Below are 22,344 nucleotides of genomic sequence, written 5' to 3'. Positions count from 1 at the left end.
AGCAGTGAGCCTCAGGACTCCAGAGGAAAAGATATGAGTCTATTTTCTATAGCAAAAGATTATTGTAATAATTTCTGCCCTCTGTAGCTTATTGATCATAAGAACAAATACAGACAGCTGCTCACCATAGGCTATGCTCTATCTGGTTGTCTGAGAATAATTAATTATCCTAATTTTCCTGGCACGGAGAGGGTTACTGGGATGTGGGTCTTTCAGTGTGAAACTGGTAAACTTCTGGGTAAACCAGGACAAGCTAATCAACCTAGGTAGTTCTATATTCTGAAAGATTGCAATCCCTGATTAAGACTTCAGAGGTCTGACTGACAAAATGGAATTGCAGTGGATCTGTGAATATAGCTCACTAGCTGCAGGTTTGCCTTAAAAGGAGACAGGGAGACCATATCTGTTCCTGGCCCGTAAAGGGTTAGGGCCTCCTCTCAAAAGTACAACTGCTTAACTGCTGCCACACTACTAAGAGATTCCTTCCTGGTATAGACTTCAGCCCTCCAGACCATATGGGGTACCTTTTCCTCTTTAAGGTTTTGACAGGTTTGCTGAAAAACAAAAATAATATTCTCGGCTATTGACTATTTATCAATAGGTAAGAGCTGTCTTTTTTATTTCTTAATGACCTATTGAAACATAGTTCACATACCATATGATTCACTCATTTAAAGAGCACAAATGAATGGCTTTTTAATGTTTTCAGAGAATTTTCCAACCATCTCCACAATCTAGGGGCTTCCTAGGTGGCACTAGTGGTAAAAAAAATCTGCCTGCCAATGCAGGAGACACAAGAGATGTGGGTTCAATCCCTGGGTGGGGAAGATCCTCTGGAGTAGGAAATGGCACCCCACTCCAGTATTCTTGCCTGGAAAAGCCCATGCACAGAGGAACCTGGCAGGCTACTGTCCATTGGGCCACAAAGAGTCTGACATGGCTGAGCAACTGAGCATAGCACAATCCACAATCTAAGATAAGAAAATTTTCATCATTCCGCAAAGTTGCATCATACCTATTAGCAGTTACTTCCTATCCCTCTCTCCCTCCAGCCCTTGACAATGACTAATCTATTTTCTTTTTATTATTTTTTAAATTTATTTTTTGGCCTTGCTGCACCAAAAAAATCTTAGTTTCCCAACCAAGGTCTAACCCTCACCCCCTGCATTGGAAGCTCTTAACAACTGGTCAGTCAGGGAAGTCCCTAACCTGTTTTCTATCTCTATTTTCTGTTTTCTATTTCTATCTCAATTCACCCATTCTGTACATTGCATATAAATGGACTCATACAATATGTGATTTTTTTGAGCCTCACTTCTTTCAATTGGCATAGATTTTCAGTGGTCATTCATATTTTAGTAGTTTATTCCTTTTTGTAGCTGAATAATATTCGATTATATGCATATACCAGGGCTTCCCTGGTGGGTCAATGGTAAAGAGCCTGCCTGCAACGTGGGAGACCCAGGTTCAATCCCTGGGTTGGCAATGCCCTGGAAAAGGAAATGGCAACCCATTCCAGTGTTCTTGCCTGGAGAATTCATGGACAGAGGAGCCTAGTGGATGGTCCATGGGGTAGCAAAGAGCTGGACACAACTGAGTGACCAACAGTTTCACATGTGTATGCCACATTTTTTCCTCCATTCATTCACTGGTGAGTATTCTGGCTGTATCCGTTTTGAGGCTATTATGAATAATGGTACTAATGCACATTCAGGTAAAAATTTTTGTGTGAACTTACTTTTTAATTCTTTTGAGTACATAGTTATGAGATGAATTTCTGGCTTATATCATAACTCCATATTTAAACTTTTGAGGAGCTTTCAGAGTAATTTCCAAAGCGGCTACCCCACTTTAAATTCCTACCAGCAGTGTATGAGTGTTCTAATTTCTCCATATCCTCAGCAAGAGAATGTTATGTTCTCAATTTTTTATTTTACGAATCCTAGAAGGTTTAAATGGAGAAGGAAATGGCAACTCACTCCCGTATTCATGTCTGGAAAATCCCATGGAAGGTTTAAAGTGGTACCTATTTTTGATTTGTGTATCCCTATTGGGCTTCCATGGTGGCTCAGATGGTAAAGAATCTGCCTACAATGCAGGAGACCTGGGTTCTATCCCTGGGTTGGAAAGATCCCCTGGAGGAGGGCATGGGAATCCACTCCAGTATTTGGGATTTCCTCATAGCTCATTTGGTAAAGAATTTGCCTGTGATGCAGGAGACCTGGATTAGATTCCTGGGTGGGAAAAATCACCTGGAGAAGGAAATGGCAACCCACTCCAGTATTCTTGCTGGAGAATCCTACGAACAGAGAAGCCTGGTGAACTACAGTACAAGAGTTGGACATGACTTATCGACTAAACCACTGCTAACCACCACCACCACCAATCACTAATGATTTTGAGAATCCTTTCACATGTTAATTGGTCATTTATATATCTTCTTTGGAAAAATGTCAATTGGAGCTGTTTTCTATTTGACTAAGTCAAATAGAAACTGGAATTCCAGTTGAGCTATTTCAAATCCTGAAAGATGATGCTGTGAAAGTGCTGCACTCAATATGCCAGCAAATTTGGAAAACTTAGCAGTGGCCACAGGACTAGAAAAGGTCAGTTTTCATTCCAATCCCAAAGAAAGGCAATGCCAAAGAATGCTCAAACTACCACACAATTGCACTCATCTCATATGCTAGTAAAGTAATGCTCAAAATTCTCCAAGCCAGGCTTCAGCAATACATGAACCATAAACTTCCAGATGTTCAAGCTGTTTTAGAAAAGGCAGAGGAACCAGAGGTCAAATTTCCAACATCCACTAGATCATGGAAAAAGCAAGAGAGTTCCAGAAAAACATCTATTTCTGCTTTATTGACTATGCCAAAGCCTTTGACTGTGTGGATCACAATAAACTGGAAAATTCTGAAGGAGATGGGAATACCAGACCACCTGACCTGCCTCTTGAGAAACCTATATGCAGGTCGGGAAGCAACAGTTAGAACTGGACATGGAACAACAGACTGGTTCCAAATAAGGAAAGGAGTACGTCAAGGCTGTATATTGTCACCCTGCTAATTTAATTTATATGCAGAGTACATCGTGAGAAACGCTGGGCTGGAAGAAGCATTAGCTGGAATCAAGATTGCCAGGAGAAATATCAATAACATCAAATATGCAGATGACACCACCCTATGGCAGAAAGTAAAGAGGAACTCAAAAGCCTCTTGATGAAAGTGAAAGAGGAGAGTGAAAAAATTGGCTTAAAGCTCAACATTCAGAAAACTAAGATCATGGCATCTGGTTCATGGGAAGTGATTGGTTCATGCATCTGGTTCATCTGCATCTGGTTCATGCAGATTGTGATTGCAGCCATGAAATTAAAAGAGGCTTACTCCTTGGAAGGAAAGTTATGACCAACCTAGACAGCATATTAAAAAGCAGAGACATTACTTTGCCAAAAAAAGTCCATCTAGTCAAGGCTATGGTTTTTCCAGTGGTCATGTATGGATGTGAGAGTTGGACTATAAAGAAAGCTGAGCACCGAAGAATTGATGCTTTTGAACTGTGGTGTTGGAGAAGACTCTTGAGAGTCCCTTGGACTGCAAGGAGATCCAACCAGTCCATCCTAAAGGAGATCAGTCCTTGATGTTCACTGGAAGGACTGATGCTGAAGCTGAAACTCCAATGCTTTGGCCACCTCATGCGAAGAGCTGACTCATTGGAAAAGACCCTGATGCTGGGAGGGATTCGGGGCAGGAGGAGAAGGGGACGACAGAGGATGAGATGGTTGGATGGCATCACTGACTCGATGGACATGAGTTTGGGTAAACTCCAAGAGTTGGTGATGGACAGAGAGGCCTGGTGTGCTGTGATTCATGGGGTCGCAAAGAGTCGGACACGACTGAGCAACTAAACTGAACTGACTGAACTGAAGTCAAATAAAAACAAACAAACAAACAAAAATAATTCACATAAAGTGAACTAAGTTTTCAGCTGCAGGGTAGATAGGCTTTTAGGTCTCCTACCATGACCTTTTCTGTCACTTCTGAGAAAAATCAGTGTTCTGACAACAGCATAGTTGTCATGGATCTGATGACCTGTAGAGCCCAGGTGCTCTACGGTGAGGTAATAAGTGTGCAGACTCCTTCACCCAGCAACTCACTCAACTTTTGTGACAGATTAAATTTAGAGTTCTGGGAGAACTGGTAGGATGCCAGTCAAGCTGATCCTTAATACCTCACTCATCAGTCAGTTCAAGCATGCAATTTTTCTTCCAGTGGCAAGTCAGCAAGAACCTATTGGTGACTTCAGCTATGGATGGACATTAGAAAGCAGGAGAGACTTATTATCCATCATTGCAATGTTACTTGGTTGCATTTGATACTGGCAGGAATAGGGACAACTTTGTCATCTGGGTGAGGCACTGTTTTAAGACCTTCCTGTCCCTCAGCTCTTGTCCCTCAGCAATATTTTAAGATCTTCTTGTCACTCAGCTCTTGTCCCTCAGCTCCTTCTTTTCCCTTGGCAATATTTTAAGACCGTCTTGTCCCTCAGATTTCATTGTTCAGTTCAGTTGGAAAATATTACAGAGTATTTTAAAAGTTTGGATGTGTAGTAAGAAAGTTAAAAAGTCCTAGAATGTTGAGTGGTGGGTGAACCCTATTGCAGAAAACTTTAGGGTGCCTTGAGGTGGCATAGAAGTGGTTCTTTTTTAGTTACTATGTCTGACTCTTTTGTGACCCTATGGACTGTAGCTTGCCAGACTCCTCTGTCCCTGGGATTTCCCAGGCAAGAATACTGGAGTGGGTTGCTATTTCTTTCTCCAGGTGATCTTCCTGACCCAGGGATCAAACTCACATCTACATTGGCGGGTGGATTTTTTATCACTGAGCCACCAGGGAAGCCTGGCATAAAAAGTATCAGGGCTCATTTCAAAGGAAACAGAATGTAGGGAATTGTGTCCATTGTTGATTCTGTCACTCACCCAGATTGCAGACCAATAAAGGTCTTGTCAGGTAATCTTTACTATTCCACTGTAACTCAGAAAAAGGGTAGAATAGAAAGAAAATGCTTTTAGAGGGAGGGATATTATAGCCCTCAGATATTTATAGCTGCTTTATTTGTAATTGTGAAAACTTGGAACAACCAAGATGACCCTTCATTGTAGGTGAATAAATAAGTAACTGTGATGCACCCAGACCATAGTGTATAATTCAGTGCTGAAAAGAAATGGACAATCAAGCCATGAAAAGGCATAGAGGAACTGTAAACTTACTAAGTGAAAGGAAAGAAGCCAATCCGAAAAGGTTACATACTATATGATTCCAACAATATGTCATTCTGGAAAAGGCAAAGCTATGATGAAAGTAGAATGAGTATTTATTGCCAGGAGTAGAAGGAACAAATAGAGCAGTGGACTTCAGGGCAGTGAAACTACCGGCTTTGATACCATAGTGGTAGATACCTGTCATCAGTTTGCTCAGACATGTAGAATGTACACCAAGATTGAACCTGAAGTTAAGCTATGGACTCTGGGTGATATGTACCACTGATGGGTTGCTGATGGTGGGGGAGGCTACACTCATGTGGGGGTTCAGTTTTGCTATGAACATAAAACTGCTCTAAAAAGACTAAAGTCAAAGCTTTGCCCTTGTAAAGCTGTCAGGAATTTAGCTGAGCTAAGAAAGGAAAAAACTGTTGTAATAGCTTTTTAAAACAAGCCAAAAATCAGAGTGAAGCCTTTAATCACTTCTTGTGATGCTATAAGAAAGTCTAAAACTGGGAAAAGTGCAGGCTCCCTCCAGTTTTATTTCCCCCACAAAATGGCATTCCAGTGAGGGTCAGGTGGATCAGTACAGACCTGGGAGTCTCCTGCAGTTTTATGCAGAAGAGGGGAGGATGGCAAAGTGAGGTGGGGCATGCTAAGGCTGGATAAGTAGGTGGTACTGAGTCAGAGGAAAGAAAAAATTGTCGAGGCTTTCCCACTAAACCCATAAGGAGGTCACATTGGAGGTGCCTGCAGATCTCTGCCCAAGGCCTTAGATAAAGAAACCTAGGAATGAAGCCTCCAGGGTTAGGAGTGAAAGAGCATGACTTCCCCCAGGGGTTCTGAGTCCTTGAGGCTGTGTGGGGAGGGGGAAGCTCCCTCCTCCCAACCCCAGACCTTCCAGCTTAAAGCCTTTGAATTGCCTTTGGTCAGGCCTGAAATGTCACACACAGGTTTTAAATCAGGAGAGGGACCCTTTACTAACATTGTAGACAATAAATAGAATAAGCAAGTAAAATATATGCTGTATTAGATAGTGATAAGTGCTGACAAAAAAAATTAAATAATAAAGCAGGGAGGATGACTCAGGACTCTCTGTCTCTGAGCCTGCCCATGTGTCCACAGGTACTATACTCTTTTTTCCTTCTAATAAATACTTGTTTCACTAAAAAAAAAAGTTTTTTTTAATAAAGCAGGGAGGTAGAGAGGGAGTCAATGAGAATCTGCAGGTAAGTGTGTGACAGCAATTTTGTTTATTTTTTTAATTAATTTTAAAATTTTATTTACTTATTTTTTTGCTGCACTGTGCACAGGCTTAGTTGTCCCATGGCATATGGGATCTTCCCAGACCAGTAGTCAAACCCGTGTCCCCTGCATTGGCAGGCAAGTTCTTAACCACTGGACCACCAGGGAAATCACTTAAAATAATTTTTATGAGAGTAGAGTTGATTTACAATGTTGTGTGAGTTACTGCTATACAGCAAAGTGAATCAGTTATATATATGCAATCTTTTTAATTTTTATTTATTTTAAAAAGTATATATGTTTATTTATTTGTCTGGGTAAATTGTCAGTTGTGACATGTAGGATTTTTCCTTGCAGCGTGCCGGCTTCTCTACGTGTGGCACTGCTGCTACCGCTAAGTCACTTCAGTCGTGTCTGACTCTGTGCGACCCCATAGACGGCAGCCCACCGGGCTCCCCCGTCCCTGGGATTGGAGGGCTCTAAATTCCCCGGGCTCAGTAGTTGAGGTGCAGAGCTTAGTTGCGCCGAGGCATGTGGGCTCTTAGTTCCCTGACCAGGGATCAAACCCACATCCCCTGCATTGGAAGACGGATTCTTAATCACTGGACCACCAGGAAAGTGCCAGTCCACTCTTTTTTAGATACTGTTCCCACATAGGTCATTAGAGTGTTGAGTAGAGTTTCCTGTGCTATACAGTAAGTTCTTATTAGTTATTTATTTTATATATCAGTTCAGTTCAGTCGTTCAGTCGTGTCCGACTCTTTGTGACCCCATGAATCACAGCACACCAGGCCTCCCTGTCCATCACCAACTCCCGGAGTTCACTCAGACTCACATCCATTGACTCAGTGATGCCATCCAGCCATCTCATCCTCTGTCGTCCCCTTCTCCTCCTGCCCCCAATCTCTCCCAGCATCAGAGTCTTTTCCAATGAGTCAACTCTTCGCATGAGGTGGCCAAAGTACTGGAGTTTCAGCTTTAGCATCATTCCTTCCAAAGAAATCCCAGGGCTGATCTCCTTCAGAATGGACTTATTTGATCTCCTTGGAGTTCAAGGGACTCTCAAGAGTCTTCTCCAACACCACAGTTCAAAAGCATCAATTCTTCAGCGCTCAGCTTTCTTCACAGTCCAACTCTCACATCCATACATGACTACTGGAAAACCCATAGCCTTGACTAGACAGACCTTTGTTGGCAAAGTTATGTCTCTGCTTTTCAATATGCTGTCTAGGTTGGTCATAACTTTTCTTTCAAGGAGTAAGCGTCTTTTAATTTCATGGCTGCACTCACCATCTGCAGTGATTTTGGAGCCCCAAAAAATAAAGTCTGCCACTGTTTCCACTGTTTCCCCATCCATTTCCCATGAAGTGATGGGACCAGATGCCATGATCTTCGTCTTCTGAATGTTGAGCTTTAAGCCAACTTTTTCACTCTCCACTTTCACGTTCATCAAGAGGCTTTTGAGTTCCTCTTCACTTTCTGCCATAACGGTGGTGTCATCTGCATGTCTGAGGTTATTGATATTTCTCCCGGCAATCTTGATTCCAGCTTGTGTTTCTTCCAGTCCAGCGCTTCTCATGATGTACTCTGCATAGAAGTTAAATAAGCAGGGTGACAATATACAGCCTTGACGTACTCCTTTTCCTATTTGGAACCAGTCTGTTGTTCCATGTCCAGTCCTAACTGTTGCTTCCTGACCTGCATATAGGTTTCTCAAGAGGCAGGTCAGGTGGTCTGGTATTCCCATCTCCTTCAGAATTTTCCAGTTTATTGTGATCCACACAGTCAAAGGCTTTGGCATAGTCAATAAAGCAGAAATAGATGTTTTTCTGGAACTCTCTTGCTTTTTTGATGATCCAGTGGATGTTGGCAATTTGATCTCTGGTTCCTCCGCCTTTTCTAAAACCAGCTTGAACATCTGGAAGTTCACAGTTCATTGTATTACTGAAGCCTGGCTTGGACAATTTTGAGTATTACTTTACTAGCGTGTGAGATGAGTGCAATTGTGCGGTAGTTTGAGCATTCTTCATAGTAGGTTATAAAAATGAAAATTAAGAAGTAATAGCGGACTTAAAAATAAAAAAAAATTTTAATTAAAAAAATGGTAATAGTAAAAATATATCTAGGAATTTCTCTGGAGCTGTTGCACGCAGTGTGGGGTCAGTTCAGTTTCAGATAGTTCCTTGTTCCAGCTTATACTTCTGAAGATGTATAGGCCCCTTCCAATGTAGTTGATGCTAACTACTGGGTTTTAATCTGTTGCACCTGTCATTTCCAAAGCGGTTCCCTCTGTTTATTTTGGCTTCTTCTGTTTGCAAGTCTCTTCAGTGTCTAATTTCTGCCCTGACACAAAGGGTTGAAAGTGGTCACTTATTTAGGCTCACTTGTTCAGTTGTGCTGTGGGGAGGAAGGAAAACTGCAAACAAATATCACTGGCGTGTGTGGGGAGTGCTTGCAGTGTCTTGGCCACACTGGGTTTGCCCCTGCTGTACACTGCTCAGGCTCCAGGTTGCTCTGCAGGGGAACTGTCTAAAGCAGGCCCTGGGTTGCGTGCACTTCCCGGGTCTAATCTGCTCAGGTTGAGGTTCTTGGGTACTCCACAAAGGCACAGACTCCGTGGGTCCTGCGTTTTGTGCCCTTTCCAGGTCCGAGCAGCTCAGGTGACCAGGTGCTTAGCAAGCACACAGTCCCCAGGTGCGGTGCGTCTTATCACCTCCCCCATCCCAGCCACTTACTTTCCTGGGTGCACAGCGGGAGTGCCATCTCAGGTGTGCAGTGTGTCTCTCTGGGGAGCTGATCTCTGGCTACGACCCTCCCAGCGGGTGTCAACTGTCCAGGACCCAGTAAGACTTGGTTAGCAACTAGGAGCCTGCTCGCAGTTTGGTAGAGGATGCCCTCTCTGGGACCGAGATTGCCCCTTTCTGGCTCTGGCTGCCTCCCTGCCTCCGGCGGGGGATGGCCAGTCCGCAACGGGTTATCTCTCCTTTGGTATTCGCTCAGTCCTTTGTTCTGTGAGCAGGCCTGGCAGTGCCTTAGGTTAGGGCTTTTCGAGGGAAAGTTCTCTCTCTCTTTTCTCTCTCTCTCTCTCTGGTTATCCCACAGTTTGGGTTGCTATCCCACGTTAGCTCCCTCAGATTGCCCTCACGGCATTCAGGCCCGGTCCTTACCCTAAGCAATGCAGCTCCTGCCTCCCTGTTTAGCCCCCGCTTGCTGGTGGCAGACCCGAGCATCTGGGCTACTTCTCCGCTGGGAGTTGCCGTTAGGCATGTGGGTTTTGTTTATTTATTTATCCTCCCGGTTATGTTGAGGTTCCAACACTGAGGTTCCACTCTGAGATTCCAACACTCCCCACAGATCCACCAGTGAGAGGGTTTCCTCGTGTTTGGAAACTTCTCTTTTACAACTCCCTCATGGGATGGGTCTCCATTCCTAACTCTTTTGTCTCTCTTTTTACCTTTTGTATTTTGTCCTACCTCCTTTTGAAGACAATGGGCTGCCTTTCTGGGTGCCTGGTGTCCTCTGCCAGCATTCAGAAGTTATTTTGTGAAATTTGCTCAGCGTTCAAATGTTCTTTCGATGAATTTGTGGGGGAGAAAATGGTCTCCCCATCCTATCTTAGGGGCCGTCTTAGGGGTCATCTTAGGACCGCCCCTAGTCCTTTAAATCTATTTCTCACTTCCACTGTGTAATTGTAAGGGATTTGATTTAGTTCATACCTGAATGGTCTAGTGGTTTTCCCTACTTTCTTCCACTTAAGTCTGAATTTGGCAATAAGGAATTCATGATCTGAGCCACAGTCCGCTCCTGGTCTTGTTTTTGCTGACAGAATAGAGTTTCTTCATCTTCGGCTGCAAAGAATATAATCAATCTGATTTCAGTATTGACCATCTGGTGATGTCCATGTGTAGAATCTTCTTGTGTGTTGTTGGAAGAGGGTGTTTGCCATGACTGTTGCGTTCTCATGGCAAAACTCTGTTAGCCTTTGCCCTGCTTCATTCTGTACTCCAAGGCTAAATTTGCCTGTTACTCCAGGTGTTTCTTGACTTCCTACTTTTGCATTCCAGTCCTCTACAATGAAAAGAACATCTTTTTGGGGTGTTAGTTCTAGAAGGTCTTGTAGGTCTTCGTAGAACCATTCAACTTCAGCTTCTTCAGCATTATTGGTCAGGGCATAGACTTGGATTACTGTGATATTGAATGGTTTGCCTTGGAAACGAACAGAGATCATTCTGTCATTTTTGAGATGGCATCCAAATACCGCATTTTGGACTCTTTGGTTGCCTATGATGGCTATTCCATTCCATTCCAAGAATCTCTAAGGGATTCCTGCCCACAGTAGTAGATATAATGGTCATCTGAGTTAAATTTACCCACTCCAGTCCATTTTAGTTCGCTGATTCCTAAAATGTCAACATCCATTCTGGCCATCTCTTGTTTGACCACTTCCAATTTGCCTTGATTCGTGAACCTAACATTCCAGATTCCTATGCAGTATTGCTCTTTACAGCATCGGACCTTGCTTCCATCACCAGTCACATCCACAATTGGGTGTTGTCTTTGCTTTGGCTCCATCTCTTCATTCTCTCTGGAGTTATTTCTCTTCTGATCTCCAGTAGCATATGGGGCACCTACCGACCTGGGGAGTTCCTCTTTCAGTGTCCTATCATTTTGCTTTTCCGTACTGTTCATGGGGTTCTCAAGGCAAGAATACTGAAGTGGTTTGCCATTCCCTTCTCCAGTGGACCACATGGTGGAGAGTCAGAACTCTCCACCATGACACATCTGTCTTTGGTGGCCTTACACTCCATGGCTCATAGTTTCATTGAGTTTGACAAGGCTGTGGTCCATGTGATTAGATTGGTTAATTTCCTGTGACTGTGGTTTTCAGTCTGTCTGCTCTGTAATGGAGAAGGATAAGAGGCTTATGGAAGCTTCCTGATGGGAGTCTGACAGAGGGGAAAACTGGGTCTTGTTCTGATGGTCCTATCATGCTCAGTAAATTTTGAATCCAATTTTTTGTTGATGGGTGGAGCTATGTTCCCTCACTGTTATTTACCTGGCACCAAACTATGGTGGAGGTGATGAAGATAATGGTGGCCTCCTTCAAAAGATCCTGAGTGTAGCATGTACTGCTTCACTCAGGGCTCCCAACCCTGCAGCAGACCACCACTGAGCCCACTCCTCAAGTGGAGACTCCTGGACACTCACAGGCAAGTCTGGGTCAGTCTCCTCTGGGGTCACTGCTCCTTTCTCCTGGGTCCTGGTGCACAAGGTTCTGTTTGTGCCCTCCAAAGGTTTATTTCCCAGTTCTGTGTAAGTTCTGGCAGCTCTATGGTGGGGTTAATGGTGACCTCCTCCTCCTAATTTCCTTTAGGTTTGACTTGTTTGATCTCCTTGCAATTCAAGGGACTCTCAAGAGTTTTCTCCAGCACCACAGTTCGAAAGAATCAATTCTTCGGCACTGGGCCTTCTTTTTTACTGTACAAAATCCCCTGAATGTAGTAATATACTTGATATGGAAGAGGTATATAATACTTGTAACAGTCTATCTTAGTACACTGGATTAGATGAACCAACTTTCTGTCTTTTGCAAAATGTAGGTAGTAATAGAAGCTACCTCATAGAGGTGTCTTAGGAGTTTTGAAGTTTATGTAAGATAATACATATACCAGGTACAAAGAACAGTGCTTGGTACCTAAGTGCTCAATGAATGGTTGCTCTTTTAAAAATTTGTGTTGCAATGTAATGTTACTGCTGCTGCTGCTGCTGCTGCTAAGTCGCTTCAGTCATGTCCGACTCTAGCAACCCCATGGACCGCAGCCCATCAGACTCCTCTGTCCATGGGACTTTCTAGGCAAAAGTACTGGAGTAGGGTGCCATTGCTTTCTCCGGTAATGTTACTATTATATGCTAAATTATCATAGTGTATTTTTAATTTCATGTGAAAATTGTAACATCTGTTTTTAAGATTTAGGATGGGATCTGTCCCATCACAAATTTTTCAATGTGTTCAACAAGAAAGAAAACCAGTGAAAAGATGATGTAACCCCATTCTATGTCTCCCTTGTTGACAAAGTGCTGAGATCTATGATTATTTGAAGATTCTATATATAGAGCATTGATGACCCAAAAGTTCTTCTCAGATTTCATTTTTTCTAATAGCGTCTGAAAAAATACTCCCAGGAGTGTCAACTCTTAGTGTCAAGTTAGCTGGTTTTGCATTTACAGTAGTGTATTGCATTTTATCACATTAACTTTATCTCACAAGTCTATTCATGTCTAGTCTGCCTTGGTCATAAGAAATGCGTTATCTAATTACTTATTCAGTCTCTTTGCTAATATGGAAATAAGCAATTTATTTCATTGGCTAAGTCACTAAAACAGACATCATCATGTGTGCATGCATCGCTTTAGTCATGTCCAACTCTGTGTGACCCCATGGACTGTATCTCACCAGGCTCCTCTGTCCATGTGATTCTCAGCAAGAATGCTGGAGTGGGTTGCCGTGCTCTCCTTCCAGGGACCCAGCGATCAAACCCATATTTCTTACCTCTCCTGCATTGGCAGGCAGGTTCTTTACCATTAGCACCACCTGGGAAGCCCATCACTGGGTCTCTGTTAATTCTGGCTAAGATGCAGAACTGAACAATACTTTCATGTGTACTTCCTTCTATGACTTCAGAATCTTCCTGTTGCTGAATTGACACTAATGAATCTTAATATATGATTATAAAACTCCTTTAAGGTTTTTAAATAAAATTCCTCAATAAATCCATCTTGATTTTTACACTGTTGTTCTTGGTACTGAGCCTCTTCACTTTTTTCTTGTTTGAGATCTTGAGAAACTGCAAATTTTATTGGGTAAGTGAGAGTCTATACGTACATTGATTTTCAAATTAGCAGGATCAACATGAGATGTATAGTATATTCAGAGAACCTATTCTAATCTCCCCCTTCCTTCTTTCCCTTCTTACTGGTGGATTTGATTCATGCTTCATGAGAAATAGAAGTAAATGGACACTTTCTCATTTTCCTTTCACTGTGTCTCATTTTCCTTTCACTGTGTCTCTGCAGCCTCTTGAATCAGCACCCACAGTCTTTCATCCGCTATCATAGGAGGAAGCATACCTGTTCCTAAATAAAGCCAACCCTTTTCTTGTGCTCTGTACCTCATCCTCTTTCACTTTCTCAAAGACTTTACTCCCACAAATAGACGTCTCTCTCCTGAATTATCAGTTTCCCTCTTTTTAGGGGGTTGTGTCCTTCAGCCAACAAACCTGCTCTTGACCTCCCATTCCTGTCTAGTTGCTACCCCATTTTCCTGCTCTCTCACAGAAAAACTTCTCAAATGAATGCCTTTCCCCACCGCATCACCTATTTTCAGTCCATTTCATATAGGCCTTTGTTCTCCCCACTACACCTGAAACTTCTAAAAGATTCATCAGTGACCTCCATGTTACCAGACTCAGTGGTCACATTTTGCCTTCATCTATGTAACCACTCAGTGGCTTTTCTCCCAAGTGACCATGATTTCCTCGAAATTTTTCTTGGCTTCTGTGATACCCTGCATGCATGTGTATGTGCTAAGTCATGATATGTTTCTTCAGTCATGTTCAACTCTTTGCCACTCTATGGACGGTAGCCCTCCAGGCTCCTCTGTCCATGGGGTTCTCTAAGCAAGAAATGGGTTGCCATGGCCTCCTCCAGGGGATCTTCCCCGCCTAGAGATCAAACCCACGTCTCTTATGACTCCTGCATTGACAGGCAGGTTCTTTACCACTAGCACCATGTGGGAAGCCACTTTGTGACACCCTATGCCCCTGATTTTCCTATGTCACTGCCTAGTGACTATTATAGACTGGTAACTTCAGAGTGTGTATATCCACATCTAACCTTCCCCAGGATCCCAACTTGTGTATCTAAATGCAATTCAGCATCTCCACTTTGATGTCTCGTGAGCATCTCATATCCGTTTATTATGATGATCTTTACATGTAAATAAACATATATTTAGAATCCTTTTTCTCTTCACTCTGCTTAGTGCTCTCTTCCCTCATCTTTTCTCTTTATTTCCTGCTCCTTCTCCTAAACCAGTCCCCAATAATTTAGATACCTTGGTGATTCCATAGCACCCAGTAATTTGCCTTTGTGGTAATTAGCACACTTACAGTCAATTAGTCAAATATATGATTATCTGTTTAATGTCAACCTTGTGCTTTTAGCCTTTAAAATTTCTGAGACCACAGGTTTTCCATGTTGTCCACTATCTCTTCAGGGCTCAACTCAGTGCTTGAGCATATTAGGGCCACTATAAATATACTTATTTCTTATCTTTGTACATCTAGGTTATTCCTATTTTTCACCACTACAAACAGTTCTACAATGAACTTTCATGTAGCTAAATCTTTGACACGTCTTTAATCATGTGCTTTTAAAAATCCCTAGAAATAGAATCATTGGTTTTATAATGAGATGCACAATTTCAAGGTTTTTTGCTAAGGGTGACAGTCTGAAAAATAGCCATCATTAACTTCTCCTCTCCCTATACAAGCATGCCACTCATCCGTCAATAAGTGGTGTCTCTAGAGAACACACTTATCGTTGCCAAGGGGGAGGAAGGATGAGGAGGGAATGGGGTGGGAGGCTGGGGTTAGAAGATGCAAGCTGTTATATACAGAATGGATAATCAAAAAGGTCCTATAGGATAGCATGAGGATCTGTATTCAATGCCATGTAATAAGCCATTATGGAAAAGAATATAAAAAAGAATGTATGTATGTGTGTAACTGAATCACTTTGCTGTACAGCAAAAATTAATACAACATTGTAGATCAACTATACTTCAATAATAAATAACAAATTAAATTTTTAAAAAGTGATGTCTCAGGACTTCCCTCATCATCCAGTGGTTAAGAAACTGCCTTTCAATGCAGGGGATGTGGGTTCAATCCCTGGTCAGGGAACTAAGATCCCATAAGCCTCAAAGCAGTCAAGCTCATGTGCTGCAACTACTGAAGCCTGCTTGCTCTGGAGCCCATGTGCCTCAACGAGAGAGCCCAAGCTGCAACGAAAGATCCCACATGATGCAACTAAGACATGACACAAACAAAAATAAGTGATGTCTCCTTTCCTTATCCTTGAGTGACTTACTTTGACGTTCAGAATGTGGTGAAAATAGGATTGCCAGGTAAAATACAAGATGCTCAGTAAAATTAGAATATCAAACAAACAGTAAAGTGGGACATACTTATACTAAAATATTATTTGTGATTTATCTGACATTCAAATTTAACTGGGTATTCTGTACCATTTTATTGATGTGTAGCTGATTTAGTTGACTTATTGGAAAAGACTCTGATGCTGGGAGGGATTGGGGGCAAGAGGAGAAGGGGACAACAGAGGATGAGATGGCTGGATGGCATCACTGACATGATGGACGTGAGTCTGAGTGAACTCTGGGAGTTGATGATGGACAGGGAGGCCTGGCGTGCTGCAATTCATGGGATCGCAAAGAGTCGGACATGACTGAGCGACTGAACTGAACTGATTTATAAGATATTATATTCATGTGTACAGCATAATGACTCAATATTTTTGCATATTATGCTCAATTGTAAGTTATTACAAGATAATGGCTATAATTCCCTGTGCTATACAATATATTCTTGTTGCTTATCTATTTTATACACAGTAGTTTGTATATGTTAATCCCATATTCCTAATTTGTCTTTCCCCCTCTACCTCCCCGCTTTGGTAACCACAAGTTTGTTTTCTATATCTGTTTGTGTTTCTGTTTTGCACATACAATAATTTGTATAATTTTTTAGATTCCACATGTAAGTGGTATCCTATAGTATTTATCTTTCCCTGTCTGATTTATGTCACTAACATAATATATTCTCTAGGTCCATCCACATTGCTACAAATGGCAGAATTTCATTCTTCTTATGACAGTCTTCTTAATCCATTTGTCTGTTGATGGACACCTGGGTTGCATCCATGTCCTGGCTGCTATAAATAGTGCTCAATGAACATTGGGGTGCACGTATATTTTTGAATTAGTATTTTCATTTTTTAGAGATATATACTCAAGAGTGGTGAAGGCAATGGCACCCCACTCCAGTACTCTTGCCTGGAAAATCCCATGGATGGAGGAACCTGGTGGGCTGCAATTCGTAGGGTCGCTAAGAGTTGGACATGACTGAGTGACTTCACTTTCACTTTTCACTTTTATGAACTGGAGAAGGAAGTGGCAACCCACTCCAGTGTTCTTGCCTGGAGAATCCCAGGGACAGGGGAGCCTGGTGGGCTGCCGTCTATGGGGTCGCACAGAGTCGGACACGACTGAAGCGACTTAGCAGCAGCAGCATACTCAAGAGTAGAATTGCTGGGTCATATGGTAGTCCTATTTTTGGGTTTTTGAGTATGCTCCATACTGTTTTCCACAGTAGCTGCACCAATTTACTTCCCCACCAATAGTTTACAAAGGTTCCTGTTTTCCCATTTCCTTACTAATATGGTATTTGTAGACTTTTTGATAATAACCATTCTGACAGGTGTAAAGTATATCCCATTGTGATTTGCATTTAAGAATCAGCGATGTTGAGCATCTTTTTATGAGGCATTCAGTATTTTTATTTGCTAAATATAGAAACACTAGTATGAAGACACTATTGCTATTCCAGGCCTAGCCTTATTTTTTAAATTATTTTTTAATTGGAAGAAATTGCCTTACAGTGTTGTGTTGGTTTTTGCTATACAACAGTGCGAATCAGCAGACCTAGCCTTTGAGAGACATAGCAGTTTCTCCTGTTGCTATCTAGAAACCAGCTACTACTACTACTACTAAGTCACTTCAGTCGTGTCCGACTCTGTGCGACCCTACAGACAGCAGCCCACCAGGCTCCCCCGTCCCTGGGATTCTCCAGGCAAGAACACTGGAGTGGGTTGCCATTTCCTTCTCCAATGCATGAAAGTGAAAAGTGAAAGTGAAGTCACTCAGTCCTGTCCGACTCTTAGCAACCCCATGGACTGCAGCCTACCAGGCTCCTCCATCCATGGGATTTTCCAGGCAAGAGTACTGGAGTGGGGTGCTACCGCCTTCTCCGAGAAACCAGCTAGCATTCTGTAAAGAACTTTGCCCTAGACTCCTGAATGAATAGAGGTCAGCTAGGGAAGCCAGGGGGATGAGCAGTCACTTGACATGTTTCAGCCCTAGCGGAGCTCCCAGGCCCAGAGCTGGGGGGTGGGGTATAGAGGATTTCTCATCTAATATCCAGGTAGATTTCAGAATTGTTATAAACCTGTTCTCTGTGTTGTTGAATAGGAGCATCCATGGTGACTTTCCTGTCCACTTCTCACCATTGAATGCCTGGTAGGGGTGGAAGGGTGGAGGCAAGTTGGGAAAGTTCACAGTTCACAGCTTTCTAGACCCAGAGGAGCTGCAGTCACATCTTAGCATGATTCAGGTCATGAAATATTGAGCTTTTTAAAAATTTAATTCCAAAGTGGGTATTTCTTTTATTATTTAAAACATTTAAAAAATTTTTTTAATTTTATACTGGAGTATAGTTGATTAAGGGGCTTCACAGGTGGTTCAGTGGTAAAGAATCTGCCTGCCAAGCGGGAGACACAGGTTTGATCCTTGGGTAGGGAAGATCCCCTGGAGAAGGAAATAGAAACCCACTCCAGTATTCTTGCCTGGGAAATCCCATGGGCAGAGGGGCCTGGCAGTCTACAGTCCATGGGGTCACAAAGAGTCAGATACAACTTAGCGACTAAACAACAACAATAGTTGGTTAATAATGTTGTGTTAACTTTAGATGTACAGCAAAATGATTCAGATATACATATACACCTATCTATTCTTTTTCAAATTCTTTTTTCCCATTTAGGTTGTTACAGAATATTGAGCAGAATTCCCTGGGCTATATAGTAGGTTTTTTGTGAGTTAGAAATATTGAACTTTGAGGCTGATGCTCTCTTGGAATGAGACTTTGAGGTGTCTTGGGAGATGGTCTGTTTTGTTTTGTTTTGCATGAGAAAGAATATAAATAATTTGTGGCCAGAGGGAAGGCTCTGTTGGATTAAATATGGTCACAAATTCTTTGTCACTCCTCAGATCAAGAAGGTAAAATTTGTTTCTTCTCCCACAGGAACTCTCGGCTGGATTTGTGACTTGCTTGAAGAAACAGAATGTGATGGATGTGAAGCTGTGTGACTTTCAGCTTTTTGAAACATAATTAAAAGTCATGATTTAGAGCATTTGCCAATTTCTAAGAATCCACCTGAAATGCAGAAGACACAGGAAATGTAGGTTTGATCCCTAGGTCAGGAAGACCCCCTGTAGAGGAAATGGCAACACACTCCAGTGTGCTTGCCTGAAAAATCCTGTGGACAAAGGAGCCTAGTGGGCTATGGTCCAAAGGGTTGCAAAGAGTTGGACATGACTGAATAACTGAGCACATGGTGTAAGTGCTGCCAGCATGACTGATTTCGAGCTACCAATGTGATATCACAGAGCATGTAGTTGGAAAGAGATAGCATATATGACCAATGGGCTCCAGCATACCATCGCTTCCAGACTTACTCCTTAAGAGATCTGTCAGCTTCCATTTTTGCTTTCTTGGAATCCAGTTGACATGAAGGATCCTTGGGCTAGGCTTTTGAATGATGAGAGGCCAAATGGAAAGAAAGGCCATGTGGAAAAGAAAAGAAGCCTTAGGCGATCCATCCCTAGCTGGGCTCCCAGCTGAGTGCAGCTGCATGCTTGGCCTCAGCCAACATTCCATGACATGAAAGACCACGCAGCCAACTCACAGAAATGTGAGACACAATACATTGTTGTAGATTTAAGCGACTACATTTTGGAATATTTTAATTAGTCAGCAATAGGTAACTGGAAACATGTATTGCCAAGCCATTGTAAAACAATTTTCACATTTTACTCCTATGTTAGCAACGTGGCTCAGCTGGTAAAGAATCTATCTGCAATGTGGGAGACCTGGGAAGATCCCCTGAAGAAGGGAAAGGCTACCCACTCCAGTATTTTGGCCTGGAGAATTCCATGGACTTTACAGTCCGTGGGGTCTCACAGAGTCAGACATGTCTAAGCAACTTTCACTTTACTAGCAATGTACAAGAGTGCCTTGTTCTTTGCACATCAGCCTGCACTTTGCATTATCATTCACCAGGTTGATAAGTTAAAAAATGTACTTTGCAGTTTAGCTTGTATTCTTTGAAAATGAATTTGAATAGTTTTTCAGATGCTTATTGGCCATAAATTGGCTGTGCTCTCTGTTCATTTTTCTCTTGATTTGTAAGGGCTCTTTATATTTTAATAGGGCTTCTCAGGTGGCTCAATGGTAAGTTATCTGCCTGCAGTGTGGAAGACACAGGTTTGATACCTGGGTCAGGAATATCGCCTGGAGAAGGAAATGGCAACCCGCTGTAGTATTGTTGCCTGGGAAATACCAAGGACAGAGGAGCCTGGCAGGCTGTAGCCCATGGGATCACAAAATAATCAGACATGACTTAGCGAGTAAACAAAAACAATATAGTTGGTTAACAATTTTGTGTATAGTAACAACAAATGGACAATATTTTGCAATGTATGTGGCTACCTAATTTGCTTGTATGTTCTTTGCAGTAAAAAGCATAAACTATTTGTATGAAAAAATGATGCCTATGGCAGTTTTCTGCAAGTTTCTTATAACATGATCATTTTCAATTTTGGCTTATTTGTTTTTTTAGTATTTCTCACTGTATTCTAATATTTCCCCTGGATTTCTTATTAGTGATTTTATTCAAATGAAATCTTCAGCTGAAACCCAGTACAAAATACACTCTCTCCATTCCACTCCTCATTCCAATTTAAACAACACTGGCTTAGGCCACTGCGGTAGGTTAATTCTTCAGCCATCCTTGTATTAAATACTGTGGAAAACCTTTGCATAAACAGCTTGCCAATTTTAATTTCACAAATTTGAAGGTGTGATTTTAAAATGTTATCAGTTTACACAAATTTTGAATAATATGAATCTTTAAAAACAAAAAGTATTTAAAATTGTATTGGATTCTGGAACAAAAATAGGAGCATGCTGTGCTATGCTATGCTATGCTAAGTCACTTTAGTCGTGTCCAACTCTGTGTGACCCCATAAACAGCAGCCCACCAGGCTCCCCCGTCCCTGGGATTCTCCAGGCAAGAACACTGGAGCGGGTTGCCATTTCCTTCTCCAGTGCATGAAAGTGAAAAGTGAAAGTGAAGTTGCTCAGTCGTGTCTGACTCTTAGCGACCCCATGGACTGCAGCCCACCAGGCTCCTCCAGCCATGGGATTTTCCAGGCAAGAGTACTGGAGTGGGGTGCCATTGCCTTCTCTGAAATAGGAGCATAATGGGAAAATTAATGAAATCTGAGTAAAATCTTAAATTCAGTGAATATTGCCCATGTTAGTTTCTTAGTTTTGACAAATGTACTATAGTAACGTTAGGTGTTAATGATAGGGAAAACTGAGTAAGGGGTATAAGGAAAGTCAATACTATCTTTGCAAAACTTTTCTATAAATCTAAAATTATTTCCAAAGAAAAAGTTTAGTTTTGAAAAAAAACACACTAAAAATTTACTCTAAGAAGTGCTCTGTAATGTTGTAGGATTATTTATTATTATTATCATGAGAATACTATTTCTTACATTATATTGTTCTTTGGGTGGGATAATCTGTCTAGAATTATGCAAGTTTTGAATTATGTAATCTTTTTAAGATCTTTATCTCATGGATATAATTCACTGCCATATGAACTGTATAGTTAAATCCCATTTTAAAAATTGAAATAGGAAAAATTGAAGATGTAAGCCTTCAATTTTTAAGCTAAAAGAACTTCCTTCTCCCAATTAAGAGTGAAAAATAGAACTAAAACTCTCTCTCTTCCAATTTCTGACATTAGAATTGTGGCAGCAAAACCTTATCATTCTATGTGATCTCTGGACAAGTATGTGATTAAAGACATGGATTAAAGTGTGGAATCTGGAAGCTAGGTCATCAGGTAAGGCTTGGTCTATACTCTGAGGCAGAAATGTAAGCATGGAAATCCAAACCTTGCAGGCACAATTTTTATTAGAAGTTTGGCTTTTGTCCATGCAATTGGTAGGATTTCCCACCTCCTCCCTCCCACATTTCTGTGTTCTCTTCCATCACAGCAAGTGTCTTGGGAGTGGGGTGTTTTAGTTTGTCATCATTTCGCATTCCTTTTTAGGTTTCTTTGCAGATTAAAATGGAGGAGCCTGGTAGGCTGCAGTCCATGGGGTCGCTAAGAGTTGGCTAAGACTGAGCAACTTCCCTTTCACTTTTCACTTTCATGCATTGGAGAAGGAAATGGCAACCCACTCCAGTATTCTTGCCTGGAGAATCCCAGGGACGGGGGAGCCTGGTGGGCTGCCGTCTATTAGGTCGCACAGAGTCGGACACGACGGAAGCGACTTAGCAGCAGCAGCAGATTAAAAAAAAAAAAAAGTACCTTCTTATAGGTTTCACAGTTGTAAAAGAAATTCCAACAATTTAAACTCTAGATGTTGCAGGATTTACATTTCCTACTGTTTTCCTCTATATTTAAAGTATATCCCTTGAAACCCTTTGATACACTCCCCTGTGCCTCATTTATTATAATACTTTCTCTCTGATACTGAATGGCCTTTGGATAAACAGTGTGTTTATATTTCACACTGGTATGAATTAGCAAATTTGAAACAGTGAGCAGTGAAAAATATTATTAAGGTCTCACTTTATGCATATACATTGAAATAATTTTAATTCCCCTCACTAGAAACTGTTGATTGTGCATTA

General features: G+C 41.8%; 1 long non-coding RNA gene across 3 annotated transcripts in view; it reads left to right on the top strand.

Moving 5' to 3' along the window:
- The window catches only part of LOC109568443 (uncharacterized), a 98,942-nt gene extending 78,706 nt beyond the window's left edge, over positions 1-20,236 (top strand). For all 3 annotated transcript variants that reach the window (XR_002182249.2, XR_011560960.1, XR_011560963.1), the window contains one exon: positions 18,658-20,236. This is a non-coding gene — a long non-coding RNA (uncharacterized lncRNA). The remainder of the gene's footprint in view (positions 1-18,657) is intronic.
- Positions 20,237-22,344: the final 2,108 nt, after the last annotated feature.

Source organism: Bos indicus, chromosome 2 (assembly GCF_029378745.1).
Source record: "Bos indicus isolate NIAB-ARS_2022 breed Sahiwal x Tharparkar chromosome 2, NIAB-ARS_B.indTharparkar_mat_pri_1.0, whole genome shotgun sequence".
In the NCBI taxonomy this organism is placed as follows: Eukaryota; Metazoa; Chordata; class Mammalia; order Artiodactyla; family Bovidae; genus Bos; species Bos indicus.
The sequence above is the reverse complement of the archived record's forward strand: the minus strand, read 5'-3'. Positions and strand labels throughout refer to the sequence as shown.